The 16,329-nt window shown below is 40.3% G+C and overlaps 1 long non-coding RNA gene across 1 annotated transcript in view; it reads left to right on the top strand.

Annotated features, from left to right (window-relative positions):
- The window catches only part of LOC144209273 (uncharacterized), a 57,618-nt gene that overhangs the window by 19,333 nt on the left and 21,956 nt on the right, over positions 1–16,329 (top strand). The window contains exon 2 of the long non-coding RNA XR_013329069.1: positions 8,002–8,164. This is a non-coding gene — a long non-coding RNA (uncharacterized LOC144209273). The remainder of the gene's footprint in view (positions 1–8,001; positions 8,165–16,329) is intronic.

The raw sequence follows: 16,329 nt of genomic DNA, 5'->3' as shown, positions 1-16,329 counted from the left end.
CCAACATCCAATCTCAAGAGTCTGTTTGTGCGTGTCCATATTTGCCAGCTGTGATTGCCCTCCGTGTTCCCATCAGGCCTGTAGTTAATCACCAGAGTCCACCTGTAAATCCTCACTATCGCCAAGGCATCAGGAGAAGCCGCGGGGAGCCCATTTCCTCCCAGAGCCTGGCGTAAGGGGAAACTTCTGGACTGCCGCGATCCGATTAGTTGGATCGGGGCGGAACGGCGGCGGTTCCAGGTCAATTTGACGACAGTGGACTTTTACATTGCTTTCTGCTGAGTATCCAACAACTGCAGTTGTTGCAGAGTAACAAAACAACAGAATGTTGTCAGAGAGAATCCAAAACGTAAGGACTAAGACTCACACAGGGGTGCTGGAGCCTTTCCCAGCCAGTGAAAAAATTTGACAGATGGGCCGGGTCAGTATAAGATAGGATACATATAAAAAAGTGCATCCGTTAACAGTACATATGGAATATAAACAGAAAAAAGGACTAAAGTATTAACATATTCATCATTAAAGTAAAAAGTATAAAGTACAAAGTAAAGTAAGTAAAGGAATGTATTAAGAAATATTAAAATATCATTTAAAAAAGGTAAAAGGGGCTGTAAAACACAAAAAAAACATATAAGAGTAGACAGAGCTACTGCCACTGGCTTCCACGTGACGGCACCATCTTGGGGATATAAAAAACATTATTTGGACGTCGGCAGGATAGATTAAAAGGCCTAGCGGGCCAGATTAAAAGGCCTACCGAGCCGGAATTGGCCCACGGGCCGTAGTTTCCCTATCCTGGACTAGCTAGTAGCTGTGGGCACAGATTAGCAATAATGCAAAAACGGTAATCATCAATTTGACAAAGATTATTAAACCGTGAGTACAGATTATTTAGTCCTTGGTGAGTACTGATGAATAATCTCTGGCTAGAGTGGCTAAAGTGTGGGTACTGTTTAACAATATTTGGCTACCGAAGACTAAACTGTTGGTATATAGATAAAATGATGTGTATTTCTAATCTAGGACCTTTAAGGCTCCCGATAATCCAGATTTTTAGGTTTGCCAAACTGATTTAATAGTATTTTATGGGCAAAAAACACAGATCAGCAGATATTTTTGTCATCATTACCATCCATGTCCTCTCTTACTTGGTCCCAATGCCTTTGAGCCCATCTAAAGAAGGTCCATTAATATTTCCCCGTCTCCTTTTCACGCTCGCCAAAATCTAACCGAAGCGGTTAGCGAACCCGATCGCCCGTGAAATTGAGCACTTACGATACGGCTTTGTCAATAGCTACGGAACAAAAGTAAAAGTGACGCCGGATCCGGGGGGGATCTCACCGTAGGGGGTCCGGATGAAATATTCATAGCTGTGGCAATGGCGGCGGCAGCGTTACGAGTCGCCGTGGCCCCTCGGTCTGAATGTGCAATCTTCGAAAAGTCCTCCGAGAGCTCTTTAGCGCCACTTTAGTCGCTGATGAATAACTTCTACCCCGGCGCCGTTGTTTTAAGGGTCTCATGGTGGCGTTGTTTCAACAGCGCCATGATCGTCTTGCATGGAAATGACTTATTTGACTCGACTGTTTGCAATCAATGTGGACCGACTACGAGCGTACTTTGTTAACCGGGGGGTTAAATGTGGGGTGGGGGGAGGAGCTGTGTAATTTAATAGGCTACAAGGATAGGAAATGGACTACTTTGGTGAGCTTGTAGGGGTGTAATTAGGGTGTTCTTAGTGAAGGGTCATCCGCTATGGCTATATTTGACTTATGGGTTAAACATGGGTCATCATACTGCAAACTTTTGACCATTTTGACTCATTTAAAAGTACCTTTTATGAATGATAACTCATCAAATTAATTATAGTATATTGATGACAACATAGGCTTTTAATCTGAATTGATATAAAGTTGTCACATCCTATAAGACTAGGGTTTTAATTCAAACTATTCCACAAAATGTTGGTTTTCATAAAGAGCAATACTAAGTGTCCTGTGAGTGCAATCAGTGGATTGGCATTACCTGCTCGTCATAGCCCAACCCCCGTTGGTTCAAGTTTGTCAGCTCGGACGATCCAGGCCAGATTTCTCAAAACCAAAAGCTCTCCCCTCCTCACCCACAGTGGTCCAACCCCCGTCGTTTCAACCTTCTTACCTATTGTTCAACCGATGGCTTGCAAAACAAAAATCTGCCTGCTATAAACTGTCAAGAGTCAATTCAAGACTTTTTTTTTGACCTATTGAAAACATGGGCCATCAAAGTGCAAACTTTTAACCATTTGGACTCATTTAAGAGCACCTTTGTTGAAAGATATTTCACCCATTTCATTCTACACAGCTGTGTAATGATGACAAAAATGGATTTTGATTTAATATAGAGGCATAACATCCTATAAGACTTTCAAACTATTCCACAAAATGCAGGTTTTCATGAACAGGAAACTTTCTGCAATACTAAGTGTCCTGCGAGTGCAATCAGTGGATTGGCATCACCTGCTTCTTACAGCCCAACCCCCGTTGCTTCAAGTTTGTAAGTCAGCTCAGTCAGTCAATGCTGGTCAATGCTTAATGCCAAAAGCTGACCTCACCCACCCACACCATCCCAACCCCGTCCATTCAACTTTTTCACATATGTATATGCCTTTTTCACCTCTGCAAAGCCACCCATGCCTGCCATAAACTATCAAGAGCCAGTTCAAGACTTTTTTTTCCAAACATGGGCCATCAAAGTGCAAACTTTTAACCATTTTGACTCATTTAAGAGCACCTTTTTATGAATGATATTTCACCCATTCCCTTATACTATATTGATGACAACAAAAGCTTTTAATTTGATATAAAGGCATAGCATCCCATAAGACTATGCTTTTTTTCCCATAAAGTCAAGAACTCGGTAACGAATCGCGATAGAGTCGGGTTCCTAGTTGCTCTCCCATCCCTGCTGACATTTTTTTTTCATCTTAAACCCTTGTGGTCATGACTCTAGCGCAGCACCGCCGTCGCCATGGCAACCCTTTGAATACGCTTCAGCATCGGTTCCCCTCATTAGCGTGCACAGAAGGTTTTATTTTATTTTTATCCGCATTTTTTCGGACATTCTCGCCTAAATCGGACGGGCGACGGAAAACACCTGGTGCGCGGATGACGGGCGGCGCGTTGGATGAGTGGAAGGTGCTCTTTTTGATCCGCTAGCGGCTCGACGCCGCCGCCACCGCCGCGGCGAATTCATTACGGACATCAGAGCGCGAGGAAACAAACACGGGCGGGAGGTCGACGAGTGCACGCACTTCTCATCCCCGCGTCATTGTCCGATATCACCTGCGTGCCAGAAAGGTATTCAGATTATGGAAAAGACTTCATTATTATTCATTTGATGGAGCGCTAACATAACACAAAACATGCAGTAATTCCCTGAATGTGTTTTTTTTCGGAAAGTTCAGACGAGGAAGACGGTTTTGCTTAGTAATTTGGAATTTGGTAGACTTGGGGACTAGGGAAAATATTGTTAAGGGGTTATGGGTTGGGAAGAAGTAGAGGATTTTTAGTTTTTGGTTAAAATAATGATTTTTTTATGCTTTTTTGGAGATTAAAGAATTCAGTTTTTCAATACAGTTTTCCTTCCAAATTTGACAGACTTCTATGACAAGTCGAACTATATATTTTTTTTAAATTGTACCTGGAAAGAAGCATGAAACTTCTAATTTTGGTCAAAATAAATAAAAAAAAACGCTTTTTTAGAGATTAAAAAATTCAGTTTTTCAATCCAGTTTCAACTAGTAACTTTAAATTTTTTACACATCTATGAGAAATGGACCTATATGTTTTATTTTTCAAATTTTGTACCTGGAAAGAAACAGGAAACTTCTAATTTTGGTCAAAATAACTATTTTTTACGCTTTTTCGGTGATTAAAAAATTCAGTTTTTCAATCCAGTTCCAACTTGCAACTTAGAATTTGATACACTTCTATCATGAGTAGACCTACCAAAAAAAAAAAAAAAAAAACGTTAATATACCTGAACAAAAACTGAACTTTTCACGTTTTGGTCTAAATAACAATTCCCTCCTTTTGGGGATATTATAAAATCCATTCAGCAACTTCATTTTTGATACACATCTACCATGAGTAGACCTACCAAAAACTATTCAAGTTTATCCCCGTAAATACAGATTTTTTTTGGCATTTTGGCCAAAACAAACATTTCGGTCCTAATTTACTCGCTTTTAACCGATTTTCACCATTTTAAAATTCACTTTCCAACCTGGAATTTGGTCAAGACATTTACCAAAGATAGACCCACAAAAAACTCTCAAGACACAAGGACAAGTCTCAAGATGCTACACTCAAAGGACACGCCTTCCCTAGTCTCAAGTCACTACGCTCCAATGAACATGCCTTCTATTTTAGTCAAAAAACAAATCTAAAATGTCTAAGTAAATACAACCATCCTTCAACGACCAACATCTCCTCCAACAGGGCAAAACCACAAGAACACGACAGAGATTAGCACACCCGCCTTGTGTAAAAAAAACCCCTCCTTGCCATCAATCCCAGTCACATTCCCAGTGCGTATGATGACATGATGATTTGTTTGGCTAAACAGCAAGTCCTGGCCCTGGAAATGAGCCAATCGCATCAAATCAAACTCTGCTCCATCGCACATTGTAATCCGTCACTCCTCGCCAGCAGCTTTTTAATAAAAAACAAACACAAACGCGGCCTTTTACGATTGCTACATCGCTACGGGGTTTGAATCTCAACCTTTAGCACCGACAAATAGATCTAGTTCGTATTTCTCCGATTCTAAATGAAATGCCACTGCCCATCTGTAGTAACGCATCCCTCCACCTGAGGGCACTGTTTTCTAATCTAATAGTAGATAAATGTATCGCACCTCTTCAATTAAGATGCCACGTCGTACGGTTGCTCTGTTGGGGGAGGGGAGGTGATGATTCTGGCATGAAAAAACATCCCAAAAAATCAAAAGTAAAACGTCGGGTTTCTGTGGAGTCGCTTTGAAGACGTGGACACCGCCTCCTCGCTCTTCATTTCTTTTGCCAGGCGCCGTTCTTCGCTCCTCTTCCATTTTCTTGTTCTCTCCAGGAACAATTACACTCTCGCTCCTTGTGAGACTCCTTCTCGGGAGGGAGGGAGATAGGGGGAGAGGTATCCTCCCCCCCAGGCCTCTCTCGGTTTCCTCCTCTTCATCCAGAGAATATCGTTTAGCCCCGAAGCTGGATTTCACTCTGGCAACGTGAAATTTGGTAGATTTGTCTGTTGTGAGGAGATCCAAAACCTATCCATACCTTCTGCTGGAAATGTTTGAACTCACAAAAAAATAAATATGAATGTAGCCTCAGGGAATTTGTTTTATTATGTAACCACAATATTTGGTGGTTTTATCTCAAATCAGAATCAGTCTAAAAATATATGTCCGAAGACCTAGAATAGTCGGATATATATGGAGCTGACAGTTTTGGGTCTATGTTCCAAGGTCAGCTTCCAATGTTTTAAGAATCCAGATCCCAAAGTCTAGTTGACCTTGAAAAGTCATTCCTGAAAAGGTACAGTATGTGCACCATCTTTATTTGAAGGAAAACATTTAATTCTGAAATTTGTCTGGTTCATCACAATCTACCTTGCCGAAGTTTGAAAATCCAGCCCCCGAACCCCTTTAGACCTAGCCTCTTGAGATTTGGTAGATATGTTCACCCGGACTAGATCTACAAAAAAGTCTCTGGAAGCCATGCTTGAAAAAGTACAGGAAGTCTACCACTTAAATTTGAAGTAATCCAATTCGGACAGAATTGGCCTTGGTTCGTACATTTCCCAACTTCAAAAATTCAGCCCCTGAAATCTGTTTGACTTAGCAGCATGAAATTTGGTAGGTGTGTTTATCAGGACTAGATCCTCAAAAAAGTCTCTGGAGACCATGCCCGAAAATACAGAGGAAGTCCACCATTTTAATTTGAAGTCAACCATTTCGGACAGAATTTGCCTTGGTTCGTAGGGTTTCCATTTTCAAAAATCCAGCCCCTGAAATCTGTTTGACTTATCAGCATGAAATTTAGTAGGTGCATTTATCGGGACTAGATCCACAAAAAAGTCTCTGGAGACCATGCCCGAAAATACAGAGGAAGTCCACCATTTTAATTTGAAGTCAACCTGTTGATGCCAAAATTGTCTGATTCTTCATGACATACCATAGAGACCTTTATAGACCCAACCCCCAAAAACTGTTTGACCCCAAGGTATAATTGACTGTCCTCCACCTGGTGGGATAGGCCCCAGCACCCTCTGTAACCCTTGTAAGGAAAAATCCCTTCCGAAATGGTTTGATTCTCCAACCGCTTTTATTCCATCAAAGACGCCTTCCAAGCAAAGTGAGTCTTTGAAGACGGCAATGGCTGATGAAATTGGGAAATATTTGCCTTTGAAACGGTGACATGGCGGCGGATGACTGTTTGCGCGCACTGATGTCACTGATGAGCGCTCGTTAATGAAGCGCCGACACGTCGTTTGATCGTACGCTAACGGGATTAGCGTTTGCACAGAACAAACCTTTTAAGAGCAGCCACGATAACGACGCCGCATTAACGTTCTGTTTTATTTTTTTTCTGCAAAGAGAGGGACGCCGGCTCCTTAATTCCCGGGTTGCCGTGGAGACCGCGTAGGCCGCTTATTGTTGGTCCGTAAATAAAATAACACGCAATGACATCCCCCCCATGTTCGGACTAATTATTAGACAAGTACGGTGATGAAATAACACACTTTGCTGATCTCGGTTGCAACCTCAATTTATTTTTTTTGGCGCGGCGGCGTTGTCGGTAAACCCGTTTGCGGCCTTAATGGATGAACTAATTAAGGGCGAAACACATCAGTTGATGGCGGTTCAAAAAAAATTACAGAGGTCATGACACGGTATTGCAATCATTTGCCGTTTTTGCAAAATGGCCGACTGTGATTTATGACCGATGTGGTTTTCTCCATGATTGTTTTTTAGCCGGGGATTCAAATATTTGAATGTGGAGTCAACAGAAATTTTAATTAAGAGCTCCCGTCAAAAACAAACATGGTGTGTGGACTTTGCGGAGCGTTTAGCTTCGATGCTTTCCCGAATCCATCACCGATAATTGAATCAGTCAAGTGCAAATTGCGCCCGTGGGATTTCTTCACGCTCTCAAGTAAAAGAGGTGCGAGTGAATTAGTGCCCGAGTTCACATCATTATTCAAAAACTGGCCATGGATTTGTTAAGATGAGGTCCTGAAGTACAAGATTGTCACTATTGTGGAATACTGTAGATAACATCCGACCTTAAGATGAGTTGGGCTGACCTACCAAGAGAGATATTGGACAGTGTGTTTTGGCCTAAAACAATGACAAAGGACAGCAAATGTCATTCTTGTTTTCACTGTACTGTGCTCAGCCTATAAAACACTGTGACCGGACGTTTGGTCGCCGGTTAAATGGTAACAGAGAGTTTACTGTTGAAAGCAGCTCTTGAAATTATATTCATGAGAGAAAGTTTAATATCTAATAGAGAGTATTTAATATATAAGTACTGTTCAAAACATAAAAAAATTAGATATTAAACTCTCTCTCATGAATATAATTTTGAGAGCTGGTTTCAACAGTACTTAGATATTAAACAGTACTTAGATATTCAACAGTACTTTGATATTAAACAGTACTTGGGTATTAAACAGTACTTGGATATCAAACAGTACTCATATATCAAACAGTACTTCGATATTAAACAGTACTTAGGTATTAAACAGTACTTAGATATTAAACTCTCTCTTAGATATTCAACAGTACTTATATATGAAACTCTCTCTCTTAGATTTGAAACTCTCTCTCTCAAAATTATATTCATGAGAGAGTTTCATATCTAAGAGAGATAATTATTGATTTGCTTAATATTTTTATGCTCTTATATGAAAGCCAAAGGTTGTTTTCTTGAATTGTACTAATTCCTTTCCATTTTTTTGTACTTTTCAGATATCTGCCTGGAAACAACATACAACTCCAGCAAAAATAAATGAAGGCTTCCAAATACCTCTGCACTTTTCCGAAAATCCATGACTACAAACAACCTGCGACTCCAGCAAAAGAAATAAATGTCCCAGTGACCGGATTTTTCAAACTCCCCATCGATCGCACGGTAAGCAAAACCGGCTTAACGTCGCTCCCGACTCCCGACGCTTCCCCTCTCACCGTAAACCGAGCTTAATCCCCGCTGACTGTTTCGGAGAGCGCGACGCTTGGCCCTCGTTCATCTAATCTGCTAAGTAAACGTTTGCGCTCGCATGTCTAAATGCTAATGAATGTTGACACGGAAGCTCTCCGAAAAGCGCTTTGCCGGCCGACGCAAATTTATTATTGGCGGCGTTGGCTGGGGCAGCTCAAACAACCAAAGCGATTCATCAGTCTTGCCGCGATGCTGTTTTTTGTGTTGGAGCATGGCCGCCGCCGACACCAACCCGTTAAGTGCCAAACGGACTCTCCTCTGCATTATTACGCAAGGAAGATCATAATGTCCCTGTCTAAATGTGTGTATATATATATAAAACACATTTACACAAATATATACACATATGCATTTTACATTATTAATCCACTGGCTGAACAGCAGGCCAGCAGTAATCTGGCCTTTAAAAATGGCTGTTCCCATAAATAGGGGTTCCACAGGGGTCCCTGCCGGGGGTTTTAAACCTTCCATTTTTCATAATAGTACTTATGACAGGAGGGAATCTACAGAATACATTAAATAGGAGGGAATCTAAATAGTACATTAAACAGGAGGGCATCTACAGAGTACATTCAACAGGGGGGAATTGTCATTGTTTCCAATGATAATTTACAGGAACCAGCTGTTATATGCTAATATGATCATGTCTTGATATAAAGTGGATGAAATATGTAAACATATGAAGGCTTGTTTTTATTCTGAAGTCATCTTAATGCAAAGTAAGGTAATATAGATCAATTGTGGAATAGTATATTTTGGTTTATGTTTACTTTGTAGTTAATAGGTAATCAAATATATGTAGTAACCAAAACATATGCCTTAATATGAGTTGGATGCAGTCAATTTAACAAATCCCTCACTTATAATATATTTTGGCAGCTTTTTGAAATATTTTTAAATCTATATTTATATTGTAAATCCATGTCCATGTATGGATACACCAAAAAACTTGTTTTTTTCAGATTTTGGGCAATATGAACACTCTGTAACCTCTCAAATGATGAGTTCTTTCTCAGATACTAACACATATTCATAAATTAGCAACCATAATTGTATTGCTCGATACTTTCGCCCTTCCCACTCCCAATAATTTGAACGCCAATGTCTCATTTAGATTAATTACAGATATATTAAGTCCAATTTAGTGTGTGACTACAACAATCAGAAAGCCTCCACCTTAAAAGGCTAAATCGGCGTTCTATTTATCAAAAAACAGCAAAAGGATGAATCATCTCCGGGTGTTTAATCAATGAAGGTCATTCCTTCAGATGTCGATTGTAGCTAAATGTGTTCGCTTTCAGGTTTGCTGATTGACATTTTACGAAAGGGAGAAAAAAGCAAAAACATGAAACGACACGGGAACGTCTAATTGATATCGAGATTATTGCTTAGCCGGATGGGAAAGCTGCACTCAGGAAAAAAAATCAATCGATCTGTTGTTTCTTTCCCCACGGGAGATTAAATTAGCTGCATTCTGTCCTTCTGCTGATCAGTTTATTTCTGTTCCTGCCTTGCTTTTGGACATAAAAAGGATTTAAACCCAACAATCAGTACAGTCGGCGGATTTTGTGTGTTTTTTGACCATGAAATAGTTTTAGTTCTGGACTAGATGTAAGAACATGGGCAGGGTTAAATGTGGACTGGTTAAAATGGGAGGGAGGAGCTACTATAAATTGTGTGAGGGTTGGGGGGTTGTCCGATTGTTCCCTGTGGAGGTGTAGATGCAATCACCTGGTGGTTGTACAAAAAGTGGTCTTGAAGCTCTTATGGCCCTCTTGGGATGTTTTTTTTTGGGTCAATATGGCGGCAATCAAGGGCCACGTAGCCTCCCAACTGCCCTTGAGTAGCTTTGCTGGTTGATGTCAATATGTCCGGTAAGGGTTCATGTGGTGGGTGGTATGGGTCAGGGGGTTTGGAGGGGTTGTACAGAATTGTTTGTGTTCAGGTTTATTTGGAGTTATGTGGGTTGAAAGGTTTTTATTATGAGGGTGGAGGTTTTTGGTGGGTGTCATGATTTGGGAGGAGGATTTTAAGATGTGGTTAGGGCTCGCTAGGGGGTGCTCGGACTTTTGGTCGCCAGTTAAATGGTGACAGAGAGTTTACTGTTGAAGCCAGCTCTCACAATTATATTGATGAGTGAGTTTAATATCTAAGTACTGTTTAATATCTAAGTAATGTTGAAAACAGTATATATTTAGATATAAAACTCTCTCATAAATATAATTTTGAGAGCTGGTTCCAGCAGTACTTAGATAATAAACAGTACATATATATTAAACAGTACTTAGATATTTAACAGGACTTAGATATGAAACAGTATTTAGATATGAAACAGTACTTCGATATTAAACAGTACTTCGATATTAAACAGTACTTAGATATTAAACAGTACTTAGATTTTAAACAGTACTTGGATATTAAACAGTATTTAGATATTAAACAGTACATAGATATTAAACAGTACTTAGATATGAGAAAGTACTTAGATTTAAAACAGTACTTAGATATTAAACAGTACTTAGATATTATACAGTACTTAGATACTTGGGTCAAAAACCATGACTGATGGACTGATGTAGTATTGATAATAATATTCAGTATTTTTTTGGAGTATCAGTTTTAGGATACTGAGTAGTTTTAATGAGTTTGGGTTTTACAGCAGGTTTTTACTGTTTTTAGTTTAATAAATAGGGTCCATTAATAAAACTTATCCACTCCCAGTTTTCCAATTTATCTCTAATATATGATTTTCACATTTTTACGTCATAGTTTGCCTGTCAAAGTCGGTTTCTTTCTCTTTCTTTGCCTTGACTTTTGTCTACAGTCGTTAGCACATCACAGGAGTCATTTTACCTTCAACAGGAGGGAAACCCCCCCATGAGAAAAAAAACGGGAAAAAAAGAAAAACCTAGTATGAACTCAGTGATCCAGCTGTCACGTCAGTCACCGACAGCGCCTGTGGTTATGATTGACAGGTGGGTGACAATACAGCAGGTGAAGGGGAAATTCACGGAGTTGCTCCCCATCTGGAAAAGACACGCGTCAATGAGAAACAAAAGGTGGCTTTTGACAGAAATATTTGTTTGTTTTTTGCCATCAAATGCTAAACCGGAGATTCCGTTCAAGAGTTTTCTCTGACAGAGACCAATCATCTACTGAAGGTGGTAGTGTTGTCAACCCAGGAACTAGCCATGACCATTGGGTAGATCCACTAAGGTGGTGAAGGGGGTAAATTCATTTAAAAAACTAAATAAATAGAAATATTTTAAGAAAATAGAAGTTCAATATGTGACCAAAATGGAGTTGATGTCAGATTAGTTGAGACCTCCAAAAATACAAAAAAAATTTCGTAATGTATTTAAAATTTGGACTATCTGTGGTTCTTCTATCTGACTTTGGCCTAACTGGGTTCGATTCCCACTATGTGGCAGTGTGAGTGGTTGTCTTTCTCTCTTTGTGTGTCCTAAAACTGACTGGCGACCAATCTAGGGCAGTGGTGGGCAAACTATGGCCCGCGGGCCACATTCTGGCCTGCTAGGCTTTTTAATCCGGCCCGTTCAAGTTGTCCAAATAATGTTTTTTTATTGTTATTTAATTCCTCATGATGGCGCTGTCATGGGGAATCCAGTGGCAGTGGCTGTGTCCACTCTTATTTATTTTTTGGTGTTTTTCAGCCCCTCTATCTTTTTTTAAATGACATTTTAATATTTCTTAATACATTCCTTTACTTACTTGACATTGTACTTTATACTTTTGACTTTAATGATTAGTATGTTAATACTTTAGTCCTTTTTTTCTCTTTATATTTCATATGTACTGTTAACGGATGCACTTTTTTATATGTATCCTATCTTCTGCTGACCACGCCCATCTCTCAAATTTTTAAAGTCAAATATGGCCTCCCCCGGGCCCAAAAGTTTGCCCACCCCTGGTCTAAGGTGTCGTCTACCTTTTGCCTGAATATATTTGGGTTTATTTCCAGGAACTCTTTCAAGGATGGTCCATATAAAAGATGAATGAATGGAAAAAAAAGAACAAAATCGATCCAAGGCCTTTAAATTGAATCACATTACAATCTGCTTAAAACCTTGTGGAATTTTTACCATCCCATACTTCTTTTTCTGTCTGAGCCCACAACCAAGATTGGTATGTCAGCTTTTCTTCCTTCGCGACCTTATTCATAAAGACTCTTGGAATCTCTAAGGAACGCCTTCATATTACACCAAAAAGGTCACCAAATAAAGCAGATTGCTTCAACACGACACGCGTCTGTCAGGCTTAGATCAAAACTGACTGTCGGGCCCGGCTAAATCTACCTCCAGATATTCCGTGACGGAATTAAAGCCCATCGGAAGCACAACGGGATTAGAAAAGGGTGTGCATTGAAAAAGCATTGACAGAATGACTGACAAGCCATCTTCAGACGCCGCTGCACGCTAGCGCCAGCTTCTGGTTGATAAGCCACGGGCAATTCATCATAGTCATGAGCTAACGCTAATGCTAAACCATGGGTACGGTTGCTAGGCGAAAAAAAACATGCTACACCCGCATTATACGGCTCATCGGTTCAATTATCGCTGTTTTAAGATCGTGTCCAATCAAATCTGCTGTGTGCAAAAAGCCGTCTGATTGGCCGGATGATGGAAGTCTTTGTTAATCGGGTTATGCAGCTGTAAACGTAAAGGGCAACTCGTTGAATTTATTGATCGGAAAATGTCACTTGATGTTTTAGATTGTGTTTATTTTGCTTGGGTTAGAACGTTAGTCTGGATTATTTAAGATGTGGTACTAGTGAAGGAGAAATTAGGGTTTTGGGGGAGTGAATGTAAGGGGGAGGGGCTAGCATTGTAAAGTCTAAAGGGAGGTAGAAAGACTTTTTAGGTCTACATTGTCAATGTCCCTAAATTCCAGGTTCTTGGTTGCCAAATATCTTGAGGACTAAAATACCTGTACGAAAAGGGGCATGTTGAATGTTTTTTTCCCCAAGATGGCGCTGTCATGGGGAATCCAGTAGCAGTAGCTGTGTCCACTCTTATTTGTTTTTGGTGTTTTACAGCCCCTATATTATTTTCTAAATGACTTTGAACATTTCTTAATACATTCCTTTACTTACTTTACTTTGTACTTTGTACTTTTGACTTTAATGATGAGTATGTTAAAACTTTAGTCCTTTTTTCTTGTTTTTTTTTCATATGTACTGTTAACGGATGCACTTTTTTATATGTATCCTATCTTGTGCTGACCCCGCCCATCTGTCACATTTCTTTAGTCAATGTAGCCCCCCCAGGGCCCAAAAATGTGCCCACCGCTGAACTATATCTTTACAAAAAAATGAATTTGATGGCATTTTTGCACTGCAGATTAGCTTGGGTCCAGACCCAGCGCACCTATACCAACGAATCAATTTCTTTCTCCGTTTTTTATGATGTTCGTTGACTTGATCGTGATAATTATTTGGTCCCACCCATCTTCTTTGGTTCTGGTTGTCTTCTTTGGTCCTGGTTGTCTTCTTTGGTCCTGGTTGTCTTCTTTGGTCCTGGTTGTCTTCTCCGTTCCAGGCCGTCTTCTCCTGTCCAGGCCGTCCTCTCCGGTCCTTGCCGTCTTCTTTGGTTCTGGTTGTCTTCTTCGGTCCTTGCCGTCTTCTCTGGTCCCTGCCGTCTTCTTCGGTCCCACCTCATGAAAAAAGTAGTCCAAAAACAGCAAACCCAGACCCGTACTACTTACTAGCTAAGCAGAAACAAAGTATAGCAAAGTCCCAACGTCGTAGCGGGAGGACATTGTAACCCGAGTAAAAGCAAGTGCAAATTTCAAGGCCAGCGCTCTGTACGCAAAAGTTGCCAGTTCTCCCTAATAAGCCGTGAATGTGGATTTATAGCCTCCCCTTTCAGGCAATCCACTCGGGGGTCCACTCCGCTATGACCTCACAGGCCATTTCCCGTGATAGATTTTGGCGCTGATAGCCATTTTAATAATACTGTTTGTTACTAAGTGCGTCTGAGTCAGCAGGGCATAGCGGCACACGCTTAATGGGCCACAATAAATGGCCGCGGCGAGGGGAGCGCTAATCACGCCATTAACATTGAACGCCGGCCAGGCGACAGCGGCCATGTTTGTTCCCAGCGCCTGGAAATCAACGTTGCGCAAATCGAATTAAGGTCTCGTTTATGGACGCCGTACGTCGTCCGATATTTGGAAGAATGGCGTCACGTGTTTGTCTTTTATTGTTTTAATGGTAATTTATGACGGAATTAAAGTCATTTTTGAAGGGATATCGTTGGATATTAAATAAAAATTAAAGTCTTATTCGTTCTTATTGAATATTTTCATCTTAATATCGTCTATTGTGTCTGGGTTAGAGGGTGCTTGAGCCAATCCTAGCTGGAAAACACTATAGAATGGTCGCCAATTAGTCGTAGGACACAGATGGAGAGACGAGACAACCATTTGCACTCACAATCATTCCGAGTAGGAATCGATAACTTGTTAATATTGCGTAAAAATAAAAATATTGCCAAAAAATATCCGCTTTTTCGTAGTTATGATCGTACGTAATGAATATTCTACCCAAATTTTTGCGCTTCAAATTTTTCGTCCTTGAACATCTGTCAATCCACATTTTTTGGACATATTCCAACAGCCAATCATAACACCAACCGCTCTACATAAGGACGATAATAAAACCAACAAAAAGCTTATTTTTAGGCCAATATGCCATTTTACAGCGGCTGTCGTTTGTCACCATGTTTGGTGGGAGCCGCCTTTTGTCATTTCCAGCTTGCCGCACTCTTTCATCCAGATGCGCCAGTCGCCCGGGAGCACTTTATCGATCCCGACTGCTGTTTTCTGCTTTGTATTGACCAGCGCCGACAATGTCTGCTGCTGCCTGTCACTCACCGGCAGGGAACTTTTGATCCCACTAGAGCTTCGCCGCTAGCCGCCATCGTCACGGGAGCAGCAAAAAAATATGTCATGTGTTCTGGTTGGTTCAGATTCATCCATTTTCTGAACCAGTTTAACCTCACAAGGGTTATGGGGGTTGTCAGAGTCTATCCCAGCTCATGGAAACACCCTGAATCGGTGGCCAGCCAATCGCAAGACCCGAGAAGACAGATAACAATCCGTTTTCACATACTCAAGGGCAATTTAGAGTGTCCAATCAGCCTATCATGTTTTTGGAATGTGTGAGGAAACCAGAGTACCCGGATAAAACCCATGCAAGCCTAGGGAGACCATGCAAATTCCACACAGTTGGACTGTCTTGGATTTGAACCCAGAACCCCAGAGCTGTGAGGCAACCATTTTCACATAATTGTTGATTGTTTTATTTTTTGGTGACTCCGCCCTTTTACAGACCTGCAAAAGTTTGAAAAAGCTCTTATCATAGCGTTACACATATTTTGAAGTGTGACCGGACATTTGGTCGCCAGTCTTTTGGTCCCTTTTGGTTGCCGGTCTTTTGGTCGCTGGTCAAATGTACTTAGATATTAAACAGTACTTAGATATTAAACAATACTTAGATATTAAACTATACTTGGATATTAAACAGTACTTAGATATTAAACAGTACTTAGATATTAAACAGTACTTAGATATTAAACAGTACTTAGATATTAAACAGTACTTAGTTATTAAGCAGTTCTTATATATTAAATGTCTCTCTTAGATATTAAACAGTACTTAGATATTAAACAGTACTTAGATATTAAACAGTACTTAGATATTAAGCAGTTCTTAGATATTAAACAGTACTTAGATATTAAACAATACTTAGATATTAAACAGTACTTAGATATTAAACAGTACTTAGATATCAAACTCTCTCTCGTAGATATTAAACTCTCTCATGAATATAATTTTGAGAGCTGGTTTCAACAGTAAACTCTCTGTCACCATTTGACTGGCGACCAAAAGACTGGGGACCAAAAGGGACCAAAAGACCGGCGACCAAATGTCCGATCACCATTTTGAAGTCTACTGAGGGTTCAAACTTGGAGATCCTTGTTCAAAGATACTCTTGTCCAGATCTGGTACTGATGTAAGCTGATTGAATGTAAACCTAGCTACTCGAGTCTGATTGA

The sequence above is a fragment of the Stigmatopora nigra genome, chromosome 16 (assembly GCF_051989575.1).
Source record: "Stigmatopora nigra isolate UIUO_SnigA chromosome 16, RoL_Snig_1.1, whole genome shotgun sequence".
NCBI classification, from domain to species: domain Eukaryota; kingdom Metazoa; phylum Chordata; class Actinopteri; order Syngnathiformes; family Syngnathidae; genus Stigmatopora; species Stigmatopora nigra.
This window is presented reverse-complemented; position numbering and strand designations above follow the sequence as displayed.